This window comes from Haemaphysalis longicornis, unplaced genomic scaffold (genome assembly GCF_048455015.1).
Source record: "Haemaphysalis longicornis isolate Haplotype H1 unplaced genomic scaffold, Haemaphysalis longicornis Haplotype H1 scaffold_6, whole genome shotgun sequence".
NCBI lineage: Eukaryota > Metazoa > Arthropoda > Arachnida > Ixodida > Ixodidae > Haemaphysalis > Haemaphysalis longicornis.
Window position 1 is genome coordinate 142,925,958 of NW_027526407.1, and position 19,672 is coordinate 142,945,629.

A 19,672-nucleotide genomic window follows, 5' to 3' on the forward strand; every position below is an offset into this window, starting at 1 on the left:
AATAACGGTCTTCACATAGCTGTATATGCACGCACCGCTTTGGGTTTCTTGAAGTCCTTCAAAGATAACTTTATGTGTGGAGGTTATCGAACGCGCCTCTAACGTAGAGGGCTAAGATGGCGCTGGGATATGTTTTGCGGTGGTGATTGATGACTGGTCTTTGATCTGCTGGAAGTTGAGAGTGGTGACCGGAAGGCATGTTGTGTTGGGGAATAGGTCGTTGTCTTCAGGGTGAGTAGGGAGGCGGGCGTGAACCATGCGTTCGAAGAGTTTTTCAAGACAGCTGGTAAGGGAGATAGGGCAAATGGTGGAGAGCTGAATTGGCTTGGGTTTGGCTACAAGTGGTATGTCTGTTTGCCACCATTGGGAAGAACAGGCCCTATGTCCAGTGAAGGTTAAATAAATCCAGTAAAGCTGTTGTAGAGGCATTGCCCAAATTGCAGGTAGTATTGTTGCTGATGCGGTGATGGCCGGGGGTGGTGTTTCTAGTGAGACCAGAGGGGGGCTTGGTCAAGTTCTTGCAGCGTGAATGGGGCATCAAGGGCAGGATTCGAAGCACCGGTGTAATCAGCGTGGCAGAAAGAGAGGTGTTACTTTCTGGTTCCAAAAGAGTAGTCTTGAGCTCATCTAGTCGCTAGGAGATTTGTGAAGAACACGGCAAGCGTGATTGTGGTTGGCGGCCTTGGCAGGTTTGGAGCCAAGAAAACAGCGGAGACGCCACGCCCGCTTAGCGCTCAGTGTTCCTTATAGCTTGTCGCAGAAGGTAGCCCAGTTTTGTTTGTGAAAGTGGGAGCCTAGATAGCGGCTTGTTGAGTCAGGGCAGTAATTCAACGGGTCAGCGCTCAATAGTACGTTTGCCTCCGCCGTGTACGAACGAAGCCCCGGCGAGTTTTTTTTATTTATTTATTTATTTATTTATTTATTTATTTATTTATTTATTTATTTATTTATTTATTTATTTATTTATTTATTTATTTATTTATTTTTATTTATTTATTTATTTATTTATTTATTTATTTATTTATTTATTTATTTATTTATTTTACCCTCAAGGCCAAGGGCATTACAGAGGGGAGTTGGGGTTCATGTAGTGGGAGCAATACAACAAAGAGATAAAACAAAGTGCAGCAGCAACAACAACTAAACATGTACACTTAACATCTGTTACATTGTTAATAATGCAGTGCGGAAGCGTTCGTTATCTTGAATACCAGCAATTGGTCCGAGAAGGTGATTCCATTCGTTCGATGTACGAGGAATGAATGACTTAAAACAAGTGTTAGTGAGACATGTCATAATGCCTACTTTGTGAGGGTGGTCAGTGCGGGACGAAACATACGAGGTGGGGAAAGGAGAGCGGTGCGTAAAATAGAGTTCTGGTAATAAATTTTATGGAACAAGGAAAGTCTACTGTGTTTGCGACGAGTAGCCAGATGAGGTAATTGCAAGGAATTTTTCATAGATGTAACACCAGCTGTTCTGCTGTAATTGTGAAGAATGAAACGAGCGACGTTGTTCTGGACTAGTTCTAATGATTAAATGAGAGTTTCAGAGCTATATAGATGGATAAGTAGGAGTCAACCGAGGGATTGCCCATCGGAAGCGGAATGGTCTTTGAATGCTTCTTGGCAGCAGTGGATAAATGTGAGGGCCAGGTCGGTGATAGTGTCTAAGAGGGGTTGGGGATCCTTGCGAGTACGGGGTGAGGGAGAGGGATACAGATATTGTGGTTATCAGTGCCCAGGGTATCTTCAAGGCATTGGCATTCGAGGTAGTAAATATTATGCGAAAAGAAGCCAATTAGAATTTACGCCTTCCTTTGCCGCCTAATGAACAACTAAATCTAAAATAAAACTGAAACGTTGTTCAATTTGAAGAAAAAAGAAGTCTTTGGTAACTTATTCATCTCCATCCCAGCCACTAACGATGTTGCCTGAACAAAAAAATGGCACCATTTATATCAAAACGTCCAAAAGTTACCCTACAGGTACGGAATATCGCAGGAGTGACGCAGCAGAGGGCAGCACTAACATGTAGTCATGAGTGCGTTATCAGCATGTTAGTATTAAACTGATACGATCAAACGGAACTACAGGCCAAGTGGTGTCTCTTGGCGATGGCTTCCAACGGTGGCCACCAGTCGCGCAAGCAGGATACAGTGACGTCATAGAGGCGTCGCCGGGAAGTGGCTGGGCAGTGGCGACTACTTCGTCTGCTTTCCGTAATACCTGAGTATTTGTTTGATGTATGCAGTAAAATTTCTGTCTTTGTTATCGGGACAAAGCACGTTTTTAATGAACCAAAGTTGCGGTTCGTCTTCATAGACCCTTTAATAGTTTCCCATAAAAGGTAGCTGACGCGACGACCACAACATGAGGTGCTGTGTTGGCGATTCGTAAGAGTTTGGCATTTCTTCTGAGCTCAAACGACAGGGTTAAAGTGTTTAGAAGCACCCCTGCAGGACCCCTTCAAAGCTATCTCTATGCTTCGATGCTGACGCCAGGATCCATACGACCCTCTTCTCTTTTGCAGGCATGGCCTTCGGCTTCTGTGCCAGTACCCGCCGCAATGGCTGGGTTTTTTTAGAGTGGTGCTCCTGAGCCCAAGGGCGCGAGTTCCATCCTGGCCGCGGTGGCTGCTTTTCCGATGGAGGCGAAAAGCTAAAACGCCCGTGTGTCGAGATTTAGGCGCACGTTAGAGGTTCCCAGGTGGCCAACATTAATACGGAGTCCTCCACTACGGCGGGCCTCATAGCCAAGGTGTAGCATATTAGGTGTATGAAACCCTACAGTAATTATTCGGCTGTCATCGTGAGTATCCGCTATTCCAGCTTGTTTGAAACGAAGGTTTGTACCTAGTTAGCCAGACAGCTAGGTTATTAGGTTCGGTCGGTAGCAGTGCAGACCGGATCGCAATCTTCTCGAAAGCTCGTCGGCGTCCGGTAAAATGCCACGTCATTCCTTCCGCACACGTCATTCCTTCATCAACACGTATGTTCACTCGCGTGCTTCCTCGACGCCGGTTGCTTCATCAGTAGTTTGTCGTAGAGCAGAAGCTCACTTCGTTAACCTTTGTTTAGCGCTGTCACACCGTGTATTCACTGTCGTCGCGATAATTTCAGCTTAAGCGAGCAAACGCGGTGGCACGCACGCGTATTCCGGCAACATCTCATTACAATTCAGGATCTCTTTCCGCATCTTGAACACTTCCGGAATGCCGGAAATTATGTCGGAAACGCGCATACCGCTTCCGAGCCATAGTCGAACTACGCAAAATGTACTGTGATTATGTCATTTTCTTGTTGTCTCGCAAATTCGCCTTCTGCCCGAAAAGTATACATACAGCGTGCTATCCAGCCTTGTTGACAACTAGAAGACGTCCCCAACATTTTCGCAGAACTGCTGAGCAACTAACTACCAGGTATAGTTGGTCGACGCCTTTTACAACTGAACGCTAGAGACGCGTCCCCATGGGCTCCGCTGAAATGGCTGCGTTTTAAATTTCGAGAACACGGCCGTGTCAAGAGCCGTTATTTCCGCAAGATCATCTTGTGCCTTGACATTAGGTTTCTTATTGCTAGTGTCTTCACAACGGCGACTGGAATCCGGTAATTTAGAAAAATTGCGGTGACAAGCTTTTTCCTTTCTTTTCAGCGGTTATTTACACTTCAATGAAGCAATGCACGACTAATATAACAGTTGTGCCCTGGTTTAATTCTTGCCGGAAACCTTGAATTACTGGAGGCTTAATAAATTCTATTAACAAAAAGGACAACCTTCACAGGAAAGAAAAATCCCAGCCTTTTCACGAAAGTCGCGGTTTAAAAAATCTAAAATGCATTCGTTACCGTTTAAGGGATGGTAAACGTGAAAATACCCAAAACGATATCGTAAAAAATGGAAGTGACATTAGGCGCAATTGGAATGTAATCAAGCACTTCCTGAATAGTGGGGATAACAAAACATGTGTAGCCAAAGTGACTAGTAATGCAGAAGAAATCACTGAGCCAGCCGCTCTCGTAGATGCGTTTAGGTAACATTTTGCCACCTGCGAGAGTAAGAAAACGTTTCCATCAATGCCAATTTTTTCACGATGTGCTCATTCCTTGTATCTGCGTCATACATGCGCAGATGACGTTCTCCAGGTCATAATGGCTCTTACAACTACTGGTGCCGATTTAGGCGGCATCATTCATCCCCCCAAAGTAAAGCTAGTAGCCAACAAATGATCACCGATTCTGGCCAATATTACTAACAAAATCTTCAGAACTGGTGTTTTTCATCGTATACTAAAGAGAGGAAAAATAATACCGGCATTGAAAAAAGGCGATCGCGAATGCATTAGTAACTATCACCCGATTTGCCTTCTCTCGTTTTAATCACGAGGACCTGGGTTCCAATCCCGGCCGCGGAGGCCGCTTTTCTGATGGAGACGAAAAGCAACAACGCCCGTATGTTCGAGATTTCGGCAGACGTTAAATATCCCGAGGTGGTTAAAATTAATCCGGGGCCCTCCACTACGGCGCGCTTCATTGCCTGCGTTGCGTCGTCGCGTTACACGCTATTTCAATCAAGCATTCTCTCATTTTTTAGCAAAATTATAGAAAACAATTTTTTACACAAAACTAATGAGCTACTCGACTACGTTAGAGCTTTTATGTCCCGAACAGTTTGAATTTAGGCAAGGTTACGCTGCTCAACTTGCACTGATTATTTTCACAGAGAAAATTAACCGAGCTATTGATGGAGTTATTGCTGCGACCTTATTTATTGTTTTGTACAAACCTTCCATACCATTATTCACTAAATTCTCTTGTGCAAAGATCAGTCATTTGGCATTTCGGGCCCAGCTCTTCAACTTACTGAAAGCTGTCTTACGTATCAACAGATCACATGTGGCACAAATTAACAGAATTTCTTCCTCCGCTAAACCTATTACAAAAGACCTTCCGTAAGGATCAATTATTGCCCCTGCACTGTTTCTGCTCGTTGTAAACGACTTACGTAATATACTTAATCAGACACAATGTATCTTATATGCAGACAATACTAGTACTATCTATATGTCCGAAAAAGCACTCCTTAACACACACCAGAATAATGTTAACCTCTGGTGCTGCCATAACATTTTTCGCATGAATGCCACTAAAATACTTTATGTTATTCTACTGCCCTGAGACTAATAAATACCTCCCCTTCAATAAGAATTCACAGCCATATTCTGAAGCTCACCGGGACATACAAGTCCCTAGGCGTCATCTTGGACAAGCACCTCAAATTTAACTACCATGCCAATTCATTCCTACAAAAAGTTTCGTTTGGAATTTACGTCACTACCAACAGACGTGCGTACTTTCAGCCTCATATCAACCGATCTCTCTACTATGATTACATTCACCGCCAACATGCTGGGGAACACCTACACAACACACCTTGATCAACTCCGACGCCTTCAAAACCAAGCCGCTAGACTAACAAGATTTAGTCCATTTATTTCTTATTCCAAACCTATTTATCATGTCATAAACATACTTTTGCTTCACCAGTTATTCAGCCTAACACTATTAGTAATTATGTACAGACTCATTCACGGCGAAGCACAGATAGATGAAGTCACTAATGATCACCTTGCCAATACTAATTGTACTAGATTTTCAATTCAAAATAACCTCCTTTTACCTACGGCGAGAACTAATCATGGGAAGTTTACAACGTTCAAGCTGGTGTATCAAGCTGGAATTCCTTCCTGCATGACAGAAAAATATCCCTTAGTCAGCGCATCTTTTATTGTCGTGCTAAAATCTATTTTGCTCAATGTTTAAAGGAGGCATGAAGACAAAATACAAGTTGGTTTTATTAGAAAGACTGCTTAGTCCCGATAACAATGACACAAATTTCAAAGATACGATACAATGTTGCAATACAAATATCAATGATACCAAAGCGTGTGAACCAGTCGCGGCCACCTAGCCAATTTCCTGCAACTTTTCTATGACGTCACGGAACCTTGTTTGTACGATTGGCGGCCGCCTAGCTGACCTGTCGCGACGACACATGACTGGACGTCTGTAATGGGGCCTCTATTACATTTCACCGCATCACTTGAATGCTAACGTGCAGTTAACGCACTGAAAATTATGGTTTATTGTTGGCCCGTATGACGTCATTCTTGCTTATAACACGTCACTGTGGCGCAAAATTGGAAAGTTTTAAATACTTCTAGCTTTTTTCTCGTTAAAAAACATCTTTTGTCGCTGTAATGCAGCTGAGTGAGATACTGAAACCTAGTTTTTTCAAATTAATCCAAGTTGTATTTTCTCTTCATGGCTCCTTTAAACGATATATTGGGTTAAGATTTACCTTGACTTGATGTTTTCCTTTATCCGTAGCACATTGTATTATTCATTTCCCCTTTCTTCTTTTCCTGTTTATTTATTTTACACATAACTTATTTATCTTTACTGTGCAGTTTATCACCATATTTTGAAAACCCACATATGTATACTGACATTTCACATGGCAATGCACTGGATCACCTGGTGGTCAATCCAGTGCATTGCCATGTGAAATGTCACGAATGCCGTGACAATATTTTTGTCTATTTATGGTACACATGCTTTCGTTTTTTCTTAATTGTGCAATTTTTCACAATGTCTAGAAACCAGCATGTATATTCCGTAACCTGTTATGTTCATGTGACAATACTTATGATGTATTAGTTCGCTTGTTTTTATACTTATGTTGTTTTCACTCGCTTTGTACTAGTCTAAACCACTGAACCCTTTATCGCACCGTTACCCCAGCCATTAGCTATAGGAGATCCACCCCGAACGTCACTTACTACGGGACCTCCTCCTGTAACGTTTTTATCGGGTACTGTTTCTTTATGCTGGCATAAATTCAAATTCAAAATCAATTTAAATTCAAGGACATGGGTTGGATCCCGGCTGTGGTATACGTTTTTCTGATGCAGGCGGAGACCCGCCGCGGTGGCTCAGTGGCTAAGGCGTTGCGCTGCTGAGCACGAGGTCGCGGGTTCGATTCCCGGCCGCGGCGGCTGCTTTTCTGATGGAGGCGAAAAGCAAAAATGCCCGTGTGTACGAGATTTCGGCGCACGATAAAGATCCCCAGGAGGTCAAAATTAATCCGGAGCCCTCCACTACGGCGCGCCTCATCGCCTGCGTTGCGTCGGCGCGTTATACCCCACAATCAATCAATCAATGATGCAGGCGGAACGCGAAAGCACCCGTGTGTCACGATTTGGGCGCACGTTAAAGAAACCCACGTAGTCAAAATCTACCCGGAAGCCTCCACTAGGGCGCGCCTCGTAAGTCAGGTGTCGCTTCGGCGCGTTAAACCTCGCAATCAATGAAGGGTTTTTGTACGCCAACGAGGCAACTTATCTTCTCGCCATTCGGTACGTCGTGGTTAAAGCAGCTTCTTAAAAAGATGCAAGCGAATCACAAAGAATACTGAATGCCACCTCACTCTGCTCGAATGTCGCCATTTTCGACAAAAATTCCAGATATTGATGATGGGTGGAGTTAAACTGCAGCCCATGGCTACCGAGGGAGAAAAAATTGCTCAAGAACGTAGCTCTGCTTACGAGATTTTAAGGCGAAAGCCGAGAGATTATCAGTCTTCGTTACAGCTACAGCTTGTTTGCGTCTCCATCTTCGCATGCGAGTCTTCATCTTATGACGCGAGTTACTCCGACAGGCAGACTTGCCGCAATTCTTGCGGCAGCTACACACATTCGCTGCTGTCCGTCGTGTACACCTGTTCTACTCACGAGCAGTCACGTTCATCTGCCAGAGGCTGACCCGGTTGTTTTCGTTCCCCTCTAGCAGGTTGCTGCTTCAGCGCAGTAGCAACGCATATGGGTTGTGCCCCGGCGACACGCGAACAATTTCCTCGCAAACGCAAATGTTTTTCATTTTAAATCAGTGGGACTGCTTAGGTGCTCGCACTAACCTGTGGTGCTTGTCACTAAAGGCGAATGTGTTGCCCGTCAGGCCAGGCGAAGGTACATTTCTAGGCCGACGGATGAAGCCACCTGCTCGTCCATTGCGCGCAGGCGAAAATACCCCGCTGACTGACTAATGGCGCCAGCCCCTCGATGGCCTTCCCGTACAAGATCTCCGCTAGCGCACCAGGGGGTGAGGAGAAACGGGGGAGGAAAGGAGAATGTAAAAGACAGGGCACCTAGTGTCACTCGATAAGGTATCAGAGTAGCGCCACTTATCCAAGCAAGTCAGCAACGGCGGCCATTTTGGTATTTATCAGGGTTGCCAAATTGCCACTTCTGCGGCCTCCCCGCTAGCTTCGACCTGGTCGTCTGTTAACAATACTGCCGAAGATACAGCAAAACTGCTTCTCAGGATACACTCCTGCTGCTGAAATGCTGCTACAAGCGTCACCGTGTGTTCGCGTTCGGAACGACGTTATTCGCGCGAAAATGCAAAGCAGGGAGGAGCTAAGTCTACCAGAGTTGATGAACTAAAACGCATAAAAAATAAAATGGCCGCGCCCAATAACCATCACAGTGTTAACAAATGTCATGTGATGCGTACTGACCAATGGACATTGCCGCGGCACGGAACAATCGAAAAGAGTGCCGATACTCTGAAACCTTATTTAGGGACACTAAGCGCAGCCATCACACGGCCTTTCCCGCCATGTACGCCAAAAGGTCGGAAAGTTAGCCAGCCCACTCGCCGGTGAACGCTCGCCCCTACACGCTATTGAAACAGCGGACACAGAAGGGCTAAAGCGTCAGCGCTCGCTCGCCCGTGAACGCCAACAGCAGCTCCGCGGTTTCATCAGATTTCACAAGCGTAAAACTGCCTTTAATTTTTTAATTTATCTATTTTATTTCGTATGTTAGGGAAAGATGCCGGTGTGAGGTATAGGATTTACATTACGTCATAGAGGTACAGACCGCAGACTAGGATGGCCACTGGAGCTCTCCAGCGGAACTAAGCCCTCTAACCCCACCTATGTAACGGACAGTCGACAATACTCATCATTGTTGGAATAGTGCAAAAAACACGTAGACTTGATTCCATCAAAAAATGGCTGCTACTTAGCTCAGGAAACCTTGGATATGCAAAGCAAAGGAGATACTAAGTTGCTTGGCTTAGTCTGGTTGAGTCTTGGTTTCACTTGGGTAACCTTTGATGTAGCTGTTATTCCGACCACGACGCAAAGCCGTTCGGTCCCGTGCAACGCTAACTGAAGGAGGCCCGCGTCGCTTTCATTATTCACGGCGAATGCGGCGCTCCTCTTCGCCGAGGACAAGGCGAGTCACGTAGCCCGAGACGACGCAGCGGCGCATGCGTGCGAGGCGGCGCGGGTGGTCGGCTGGCTTTCAGGTGATCGGCGGCATCCGCCGCGGACAGCGTCGCTAGCTGAGCAGAACGAATGAAAACGGGGCCTTGAGGGCAGCGCCGAAAGCGGGTCCGGCGAGTCGCGCGTGATGCGCTTCAAGGGGTGTGTCCCAGAGGGGTCTCTGCGGTCAAAAGGTTAACTTGCGCATCCGCGGCGAAACAGCTGAACGAGAGTAGTAAAGCTTTGCTCTAAAAGGTATCAATTTCAATACTCAAATACTCATCAACTTGTATCTTTAGTACTGGGTTGAGTTACGCGAAAAGGCGTATTACCGCAAAAAAAAAAGTGTTCGCAGAAAGTGCGTAATGTCCCCTCGGCGCGCATTCCTGTGGCAAACGTTATTCTGCATGCTACTATAGAGGTAACGAAGGGAACTCCAAGCACAAAGTGCCACCACTTCTCCCCCGGAACGCATAGCTCGACAGAAGCTAAGATTTGCGTTTATTCTAATTGGCACTGTCTGCAAATTCTGTGCGCCATATCTTGCGAAGTTTCTGAAGTGTTGCTGCCGTTATCGAAGAGGAGTGGTGGAAAGCGGAGTTAAGAGTAGGGGTGGTGGAGCAGGGGTGCAGCGGGAGCACGGCAGCCCCAGTCAAAAGGCACCAGGCACTGTATGCTTGCACTGAGCGACCGACGGCTCCACGAATGTCCGAGTCATATGGAGAAGAAAAAAACCTTAAGAATCATAAGATCCTCGCTCCAAATCACGGAGGCGCCAGTCACTATTTAAACGACCATCACCGTTTTATGGACGACCCTGCGGTTCTGGGGAGATAGCGATTTTGATAGTCCCCGTTTTCAAGGCATGTACAGCGCCGACCGTTTATTCGGACTGTGAAAATTTGGACTTGCTGGACTTTCGGGACTTTCCCCAGGAACCGCCAGTTGTCTTATAGAAATTATATGTAAGAACAACGGATATTTCGGAGAAAATAAAGCCAAATGTTGGATTTTCCGGCCAAAGTTTCCCGCAACAGAGTCACGGGGTGGCTCCAGGGCGACGCCATTTTGGAATATCAGCCACCTGGCTAGCTTCGGATTGGATGGCGATTGGCTTGACTCGCACTGGGTTGACAATCTTTGATCTTGGAGACCATAATTTTGCATGTCGTCTGCGGCAGAAGCAATCTATAAAACCGGAAGCGGGTTTTACCTAGCTGTACATTGCCAACGCTTTGGCGTTGTTGTCCAATGTTTACGAATCATTTTTGCGCTGGCAGAGATGGAGGCTCACACAGAGGAATTTAAAGAGGCCATGAAGAGAAAATACAAGTTCGTTTTATTCAAAAGATTTCGTGTTCTATAGTGCCCCCAGCGCTTGTGCGGAAGCAAACGACGCTTTATTCACCGCGAAATTAATCAATTTAAGCTAAAATGTTGATTCTCGCGCCAAAACGTGTGTTTGAACAACATTCGCTATGACATCATAAGAACGGTCTTTCAACTATACTTTGTGTGGAGTGGCGTGGCCTCCGCGATCGGCTACCGGGGGCGCGCCGTTGCTCCGGCCGTCCCAATCGCCCGGAGAGAGCGTAAGATGAAAAGGGGGCGTGGTCGAAGTTTTCACCGCACTGCGGCGCGCGTAGCCTAAGGTCGAAAACTCGGCCTTCGCAGCCTGTGTGCGACGTTTATTAATAAAAAAAGTTACCGCACACCAATGCAGGAGAAAGGTAGAAGTAGTTGCTGGTGCCATTAGGGTAGTTACTGGTGCCTTTGAATTTTAGACGTAGATTATGCCCGGGGTGATGCATAAGTAAATTCATTGCACAGCAGTATTCTTTTTTGTAGTCACGCATGGCTCCAAAACACAACACGTTTTCCGGTTTTATTTCTGAAAATCTCGTACATGTTGTTTGGAACGCACGGAACGCATATTCCGTGCGTTCCGAGCAAGAACCAAATTCTGGGAACTCAACCGACCGAAATCCAACCATTATTAAACACAAAAATACCCCCTATGTCGCTTCCTTTTATCTCCTTTAAACATGCGGTCTTTGACAGATAAAGTAGATGACATGGCAACACTACTTGAAACGTTTGGCGTAACTTTTACCGCGATACTATTAACAGAGACGTCGTATATTTCAGCATCTGAAGTGTATACTGTCCAAATGGTTATCGGTATTTCTTCCGCAATAGGCAGATTAAACGTGCTGGTGCCGTTTATTGGCATGCATGCTTGCATATACAAACGTACAGAGAGACTTCCAGTCTACCATACATGGACGTGGTCAAAGTAATGTAATAAAAATCTTTACCCGAATTACGATTGGTATAGTTCTCCACTTGATGTGTTTATTCACTAATATCCCGAAACCCTTACTTACGGCCGATGTTGTGCATACAGATATTAGTGATCAGCTTAACCGCTCATCAAAAGAAATAATGCTCTTAATATGTCATGCCAACAAATTATGTGCAAAATATATTACCCCAGCAAATCTAGAAATTCAAAAACAGCCTTTCGAAAAAATACATATGTAGTGTCGACAGCGATATGAAAGGCATCGCGGAATACCATGACTTTTTCACTCATGGCAAATAATTTGGTACCGAGATTGAAGTAGGTACTCGAAACCCTTAAGCATATTAAATAAAACGCAAAAAAATGATTTATTCGTACCCGTGGAAGCCTAGCAGATTATTTGACTATCGTAGTCGCCTGCCTATAACCAATACAGGAGAGCTTATCGGTATTACGCTGTTTTCGCGCACGTGCACTCGCACACACACATACACGCGTGCGCGTACGCATACGCGTACGTACGCACGCACGCGCACACGCACACGCACACACACACGCACACGCACACGCACACGCGCACGCGCACGCACACGCACACGCGCACGCAAGCGCACACGCGCGCACACATACACACACACGCACACACACACACACACACACACACACACACTCACGCACGCACGCACACGCACACACACACACACACACACACACACACACACACACACAACGGATACCCAGAGCGTTCGAAACAACTTAAAAGGCAAAAAAAGCATATTTTCGCGCAGCGATATCGCGCGAAAATGCTGTAACAGCGAAAAAAAATCCAGCACGCTGGCATGCACGCTTCCCGAGATGACAGAACCCTGGGCTATGGCATTCGCCTTTCAAGCAAACGATAATAGACTGCGTGCAAAGGCAATCGTGGGTGTCAAACAACGTACGTTAAACAACTTTGTACTTATAGGATCGAGTTAAAATACATAGACCACATATTGAGAGTTTTCTATCCCGAAGTCGCGACAACGAAGGCTGATTTACAACTGAAAGCGGAGGCAGCGTCGGCCAGACGAGCCTCGCTTCAACCTTAGGCTAACGGCGCCTCCTCGCGGCGTGTGTCGGAGTTAGCAAAATTACACCGCTCCCCTTGCTTCCGCGCCGAATGGGACGGCCGGAGCAACGGCGCGCCGCCGGCAGCAAATCGCGGAGGCCACGGGAGCGGAGACTTGCTTACTGTTGGCAAACTTAGATGGCGCCACCACACCATGGCAAGCCATTTTCTGCCTTTGGTTAGTTTGTGACCGTATTTAAACTTGGTTTGTTTTTGTTCATGGAGAAAATAATCCTTTCGTGAAACATGGTGCTCGCTTGACAAATATGGTCACGTAAGACACCGTCACTTGCTTCAATCGGCCAGTGTCGTCTGAGACAACCCCAATGCCACGCGCCGTGCTGTGCATGTAAACGAAGCATAGGGCGCGCAGTACCAACAGAAGTAGGCACCGGTACTTCTATGTTTACGTGTGCTTTCGTAAATTCCACTGTTATTCCCACCACTGTTACTGATATAAAAAGAATGTGCCCTACATGTAAGCGCAAATGGCTCGTTCGGCAAGATTATAAGTTCTGCCTAATTTGCGCTTGCTTTTTCCGGCCTCCGCCAGTAGCAGAGATGGCTGGTATGACATCGTACGTTCTGTTGCGGGAAATGAGCTAGTGGATCGCATGGCCATTCCTTTTCTTCCTAAGTATACAGCTTATTTGAGTGAAGTTTACATTAAAAGTGGTGTCAGCATGATTCTAAGGGGGCAATCTTTTGAATGAACCAAACTTGCATTTTGTCTGTATGGCCCCTTTAAGGCAAGGAACCATTCGCGACCTTTCCAGTCCTATTTAAATGAAGTAAAGTTTGCTTGTGTGACTCGCGGATTTTCCGGACTGCTGTTTCATTCAGACTATCTTTCGTCCCCCACCAGGTCCGAAAAATCGGTCGTTTACTGCATTGTCGAAAGGCCTTCGTAGGAAGCATATGTAGCGCTAGCGTCCCGTCACCAATATGCGGCCTTGCAGCGCAGCGAAGCCAGTGGTATCTATGTAAAGGTGTACAGTATATTATCTTCGCCCTTTATATCGGGTTCATAATACCGTGATATCAGCCAGCTTCACCACGGCTAAGTCAGCTGGGATACCCCCTAAGTAACCGGAAATTGCGTCACTAGCGCCAAGTTGTATCCTGGTGCTTGGTAGGCCAAAGTGTCAAACGGAAAACAAAAAAAAATCACTGATGCTGCTATGGCAACGCTTTCGTTAAAAGGAAACGCCGTGCCATTTATCGTCATCTATAGGCTGAACGAGCGTGGCTATGTGTGCCGCAAGCGTGGACGAAGACAGCTTGCATTTTTCGTTACAGATTGCGTTGCTGCTGCAGATCTTGTTTTCGACAGCTTTATTAGTTTGAAAATTTTTGTTTGGAAATCTTTCTTATTTTAATACGCCCGAGCCAGCACGCCCTGAATCGTGACAATTTTGTTTGGGCAAGGAAAAGGAGTAGGCAGGAAGTGTGGTTTATTCACTGATTTTATTAGCAGCGTATCGCAAGGGAAATTCCATACATGCCACAATAGCACAGAGCTGTGTATCTCGTATAGTAAGTACAAATGTCCGCAACCTGTGTCGGTTCGGTTACACAAACATAAGAGACTTCTTCGTACAATTCATCGTATACAGAAAATTGCTGCTGAGGCCACCACGTTCATTTGCTGTACACAATATAATTCTTCAGAAACAATGTTTCATAAAAAAAAGTTCGTGAATAATAAAATAATTATGAAGTGAGATGACAAGCCCATTTCGCCACCATTAACAACCGCTCCATATTGTTAAACTTGCTAGCCCAAAAAGCATTTTATAGCTAGCAAATTTTCTGCGGAATTTCGCCATACCTCGTGCCTAGTAAATGGAAGAAATACCACCATGGAGACCAATAAACAACACGTAAAAGCGAGACGAATATTGAGAGTGCAAACAAGGTACCAAAAATGTGTCCTAGCAAAGGTTCAAAGCGAAACGCAGCGCGGCCGTCGCGCAGGTAATTCGAACTTGTAACAGGGAATCCAAGTGGTCCGCTGCCACGTAAATAATTTTGGGAGCTTGTTTTGTATTAATAAACATTCAAATGTGATAATGTCACTATAAGAAACTGATCGTCGGAACGCACTAAAGCCAAACCAGTTCGTTAAGGAAGCATTGAAGCACTTCCGGAGAACATAATTTCCAATCTTCCCTCAGGCGGAAAGAAAATGAAGAGCAACCACTCACCAAACCAATACCGAAGCGAAATTTCCGTCTGCGTGTCCGCTGGCATCAATCGGCTAATGAGAATCTGCCGACAAGTAGCTTCACATGCTTACAACTTTACTGACAATTGCGTTGTACGAAACAAAAAGAAATTCACTCTAAAGCAACAGCAGAAAATTTTTCGGTTCGCCCTGCAGCTTCTTTGATAAGTAAAGCACTTGCTTCTTCACAACTTTGAATAAAAAGTGCGCTTAATCCGCTGGGAAGCGGGAAAAGTTCGCTGTGCTATTCCTTCCTGAGTTTTTGCAACGCACAGCAGCGAAGCACGCGTTATTTCCTTTCCTCATTTTCTGACATTTTGAGCCCGCTCACACTCACAGACACCAAAATTTTACCTTCAAGGCGTACTACACAACTTCTACACGTGCACACAGTGAAAGCGGCAGGAGTAGACGGAGAGGTTGGCAGCAGAAGACGAGCGAAAGCGTCGCCCGCCGGCGCAACAATTCACGCGACTAAACAAATTAACAACTTGTCAAAAAAAAGGAAATACCCAAGAACGTATGATATTTTGTACACATAATAGCATAACTTCACTTTATTGCTGCGTATGTTGGAAAGATAAAGCCACGTATGCAAACGTTGCTGAATTTTCGCTTAGCTACCGCAGTCATGGCGGCACTTTATTTCCAATACCGAAACTAGCCAAAGTGTACGGCGCCTGGCTTCACTCGCTGCCATGATCAATGTTTTTCACGTAAACGAGCCCAGATATCTTATGAAATTTTGGTTCCCCAAACCGCTAGAGAATTGGTTCACACCAATTTCATAATTAGTGACGCTCTAATCAGTTTTCAGCAAAGGTATTAGAAGGGCTTCTTGTAATACGAATAATGAATACATCCGTTATCATACAAGTTCCAACTGCACAGAAAGGAGTTTTGTTAAAATAGTGGCAGAACTGACAATCGCTATACAAAATCAAAACAAACAAGCCGTGGTGCATGCATTGTGCGTACGGGTACCAATTGACACATGCTCCAATACCGATTACCTTAAATAAAAAAACCGAAACATTCCAAATTATTCGCATTGACCGTCCTGACATATTTCAACACTCAACGTAACTTTATTTTGACTTGTGTTTGTGTTTCGCTATTTTACGGTGTTGGTATTTGTTGTGTATGCCATCTTCTGGCAGTAAAAGCGTCCGGGCCTGGTTTGTAGGTTCGCGGATAATAGGCATTTTGCACTGGAAGTGTGTACTATTCTAGGAAATTTCTTTTTTCTGTTTTAATATAGGTAAAGTGGGCACTTCTTTTTTTGCATCCATAAGTACAAATTAAAAGAAATGTGCGGGATAACGATCCCCTTGGGAGAGGGCACAGTCGTGCTGACTTTTTCCAGTGCTGTACAGCGTCTGTGATTTTGAATGAAAATTTGATTGGGGTTGATTAGATTTTTTTTACGGTGATTGCAATTATTTATGTTCTAGTGATAGTAGCCAAGCAGAATAAACAATACTACTACTACTACTACTACTACTACTACTACTACTACTACTACTACTACTACTACTACTACTACTACTACTACTACTATTACTACTACTACTACTACTACTACTACTTCTACTACTACTACTACTACTACTACTACTACTACTACTACTACTACTATCAATCAATCAATCAATCAACCAATCAATCAATGAACCTTTATTTTCGGTGCCCAGGAACAACCCTAGGGTCTTGGTACTGGTACACCATATACAAACATTCATGAAAACAAAATAAAATCAAGACTACACAACACAGAAAACCATATGTATGACAGAAACAATAAAGTAAAAATAGTTACAGAGATCCCAGAAAGCAAAACAGAAAAAAAACAAAGGAAGCCTAAACAAACAAAGGAAGCCATAACAAAGGAAGCCATAACACTCGGCAAGCAAAACGTTGAAGGCACGTGAAAAATTGAAAATACACAAGCAAATACTCAATGAACATGACGGAGATAGATTGTACCCATAAAAAGAAGGTCTTGTAACAAAATGTAAGGAAGTTTCAAAGTGGAAAAACGAAGTTCAGCGTTACAACCCCTCACACTCAAACGTACAAAAATTCAAGCAACACAAAACCAGGAAAAGTGAAAAACAAACAAGCAAGAAGATGATTTGCATAAAATAAATACAGCACATAAATTCGGAATGACATAAAGGCACTTAGGCTACAACAGTTTTCAATTCATTAGAAAACGAAGAAAAAGAGCTCTGGAATATATGAAGACGATTGGAATATTCATTATATGCACACGGTATTCTGCAGAGTGTCGAGCGTCGTCTACTTAAAGCAACTGTTCTGAAAGTTAGAAATGTTCGGAAAAGTTTGTTCGGCAAGTTGACATTGATAAGTGCAACCAAGTCATCACACAAAATATCACCCTGAAGAAGTTTATAAAGAAAGATAATATCAGCTCGCATTCATCGGCACCAAAGGGAAGGAATACATTTCAGACAAGACATGCTGCCGTTTGCGTCTTGTACATGACGGAAACGGTGCTTAAAGATAGAAAGAACTTATTTTGAAAACTTTCGATACGGTCACTATTGGACTTGCACGTTCCATTCCAAACAACAGAACCATATTTGAGAAGAGGTAAGCAGAGAGCCGAATACAACTTTAAAAAAGGAAGAGGACTTCTAAACTCTCTAGAATACCTGCAAACAGCCCCCAGACATCGAAGAGAGCATCCGGTAATTTGTGTAACGTGGGAAGACAAACACCGAGAAGAATCAAATAGTACTCCCAAGTCCCAAATTTCGGTCACCCTCGGCAGTGCAGTGCTTCCTATTTTAGATGCAGAGCATCTGATTCACTCGCCTTGTCCCTCCGGCGTCGTCGACGTTGTCGTCGGCGTTGTCCACCCCTGCCCCATTCTCCTCACCGCGCCAGCTGCGCTCTCCGCCGCTCACCCCCTCTCCTCTCCCATAGCGAACACTCTCTCGCAAGGGGCATTGGATTGGATTCGATTGGATTGGATTGGATTGGCTTGGCTTGGCTTGGCTTGGATTGGATGGGATTTGGATTGGATTGGATTAAAGTGGATTGCGCTGGATTGTGTTGCGTCATAGCCGCGGCACGTTGCGTCATAGCCGCGGCAGACGCGCTGGGGCCGGCGCATGTGCAGTACTCTCTCTTCCGCGGTTTCCTCTCCTTCGGGCGCGCTGCGCATATAACCGGTGTGCCGTTCTACGGCGAATCAACATGCACGCTTGGCTCAAACACCTAGAGTCCACGCCGCTTTACAAGTACGCCAACGTCGTCATCGAGGGACCGGCTTACGCACTCCTCTCAACGTTATGCGCGCTATAAAACGCGGTCCCTTCGGCGCTCCGCATATGCGTCGCATCTACACAGGGGTTCCCGCGAGGGGAGGTGGGAGTTTTTATAGGAGTATTGCAGCTGTTGAGTTTTCCTACTATAGGAGACAACTTTCGTTTTTGAGGGTTTCAAAATTAATTTGTTTTTGGTACACCAACGATGAAATGACACGATATCAGCCTGAAGAGAATAACAGTCCTGAAAATTACGCACTTCTCTGAAGATTTTTATTCATGAGCATGCAACAAGAAGAATTTTGAATGGCAGAAGCGACATCGTTAATGCAAATGGAAAAAAAGGGGGCCCAGAACGGAGCCCTGGGGTACACCACTGGTTGCTGTGTACCTAAATGATGTTTGAGCGTTAAAACTTACATAGCAATATCGCTCCTGGAGATAGCAACGTATAAGACCCAACAAAGAAGTCTGAACATCTAACAGAATGAGTTTGGCAAGCAATAACGAGTGGTTGACTACATCAAAGGCCTTGCTCATGTCACAGTAGACAGTATCAATCTGACTTCTACCAACGACTGCTGGGACAGCCTGCTTCATGAAGCACGCAAGGTTTGTGGAAGTTGAGCGACCACGCATGAAGCCATGTTGATTAGGAATGAGGACGTGTTTCAGTGAGAAAGACAAGACCGTATGAAGAGATAACTCGAATATTTTAGAGGCAGAACAAAGGAGCGAGACTGGCCTATAGTTCATGGGCTCAGTTTTTGGGCCTAACTTTAAAACAGGGAATACACGAGAGATTTTCCATGAGCGAGGGAACGTGCCAGACGGGAGACAGTTATGAAATATTGAGATGAACACAGGAACGAATATATTTGCATATGTTTTTAGAACTGCAGCAGGAATACCATCTGGCCCAGAAGAAAACAAGGGCTTTAGCCGCTTGATACTGGTCGGCACGATGTTCTCATGCAGTTGGAATCAACCGGAGTTACCGCCCTGGTGACAAGGAACGCTGCCGTCATCACTACCGCCACTAAGCCCACAAAAAGAAGAAAACTGACGAGCAAAGTAGTCGGCCGCACCTGCAACCTCATCGCCGCTGGAATCCAGTAGACGAATAGATTCTTTCGTTGTACGAGATCTAGAATGAATGTACTTCCAGAAGGCTCCCGGCTAATGAGTTGCTCTGGCTTCTACTGACGTTAGGTACAGAGCATGATCACGCTTCTGCAATATTTTGCATAGGGCACGTAGGCGCTGGAACTCCTGAGCGAACTGACTCGCACCAGACCGCTTCATCTTTCTGTGGGCACGTTGTTTGAGTATAAGGGCATCCCGCAATTCAGAATAAAACCAGTGTGGGAACTTGAACTTCTTTGGTAAATATTGCGGGATGTA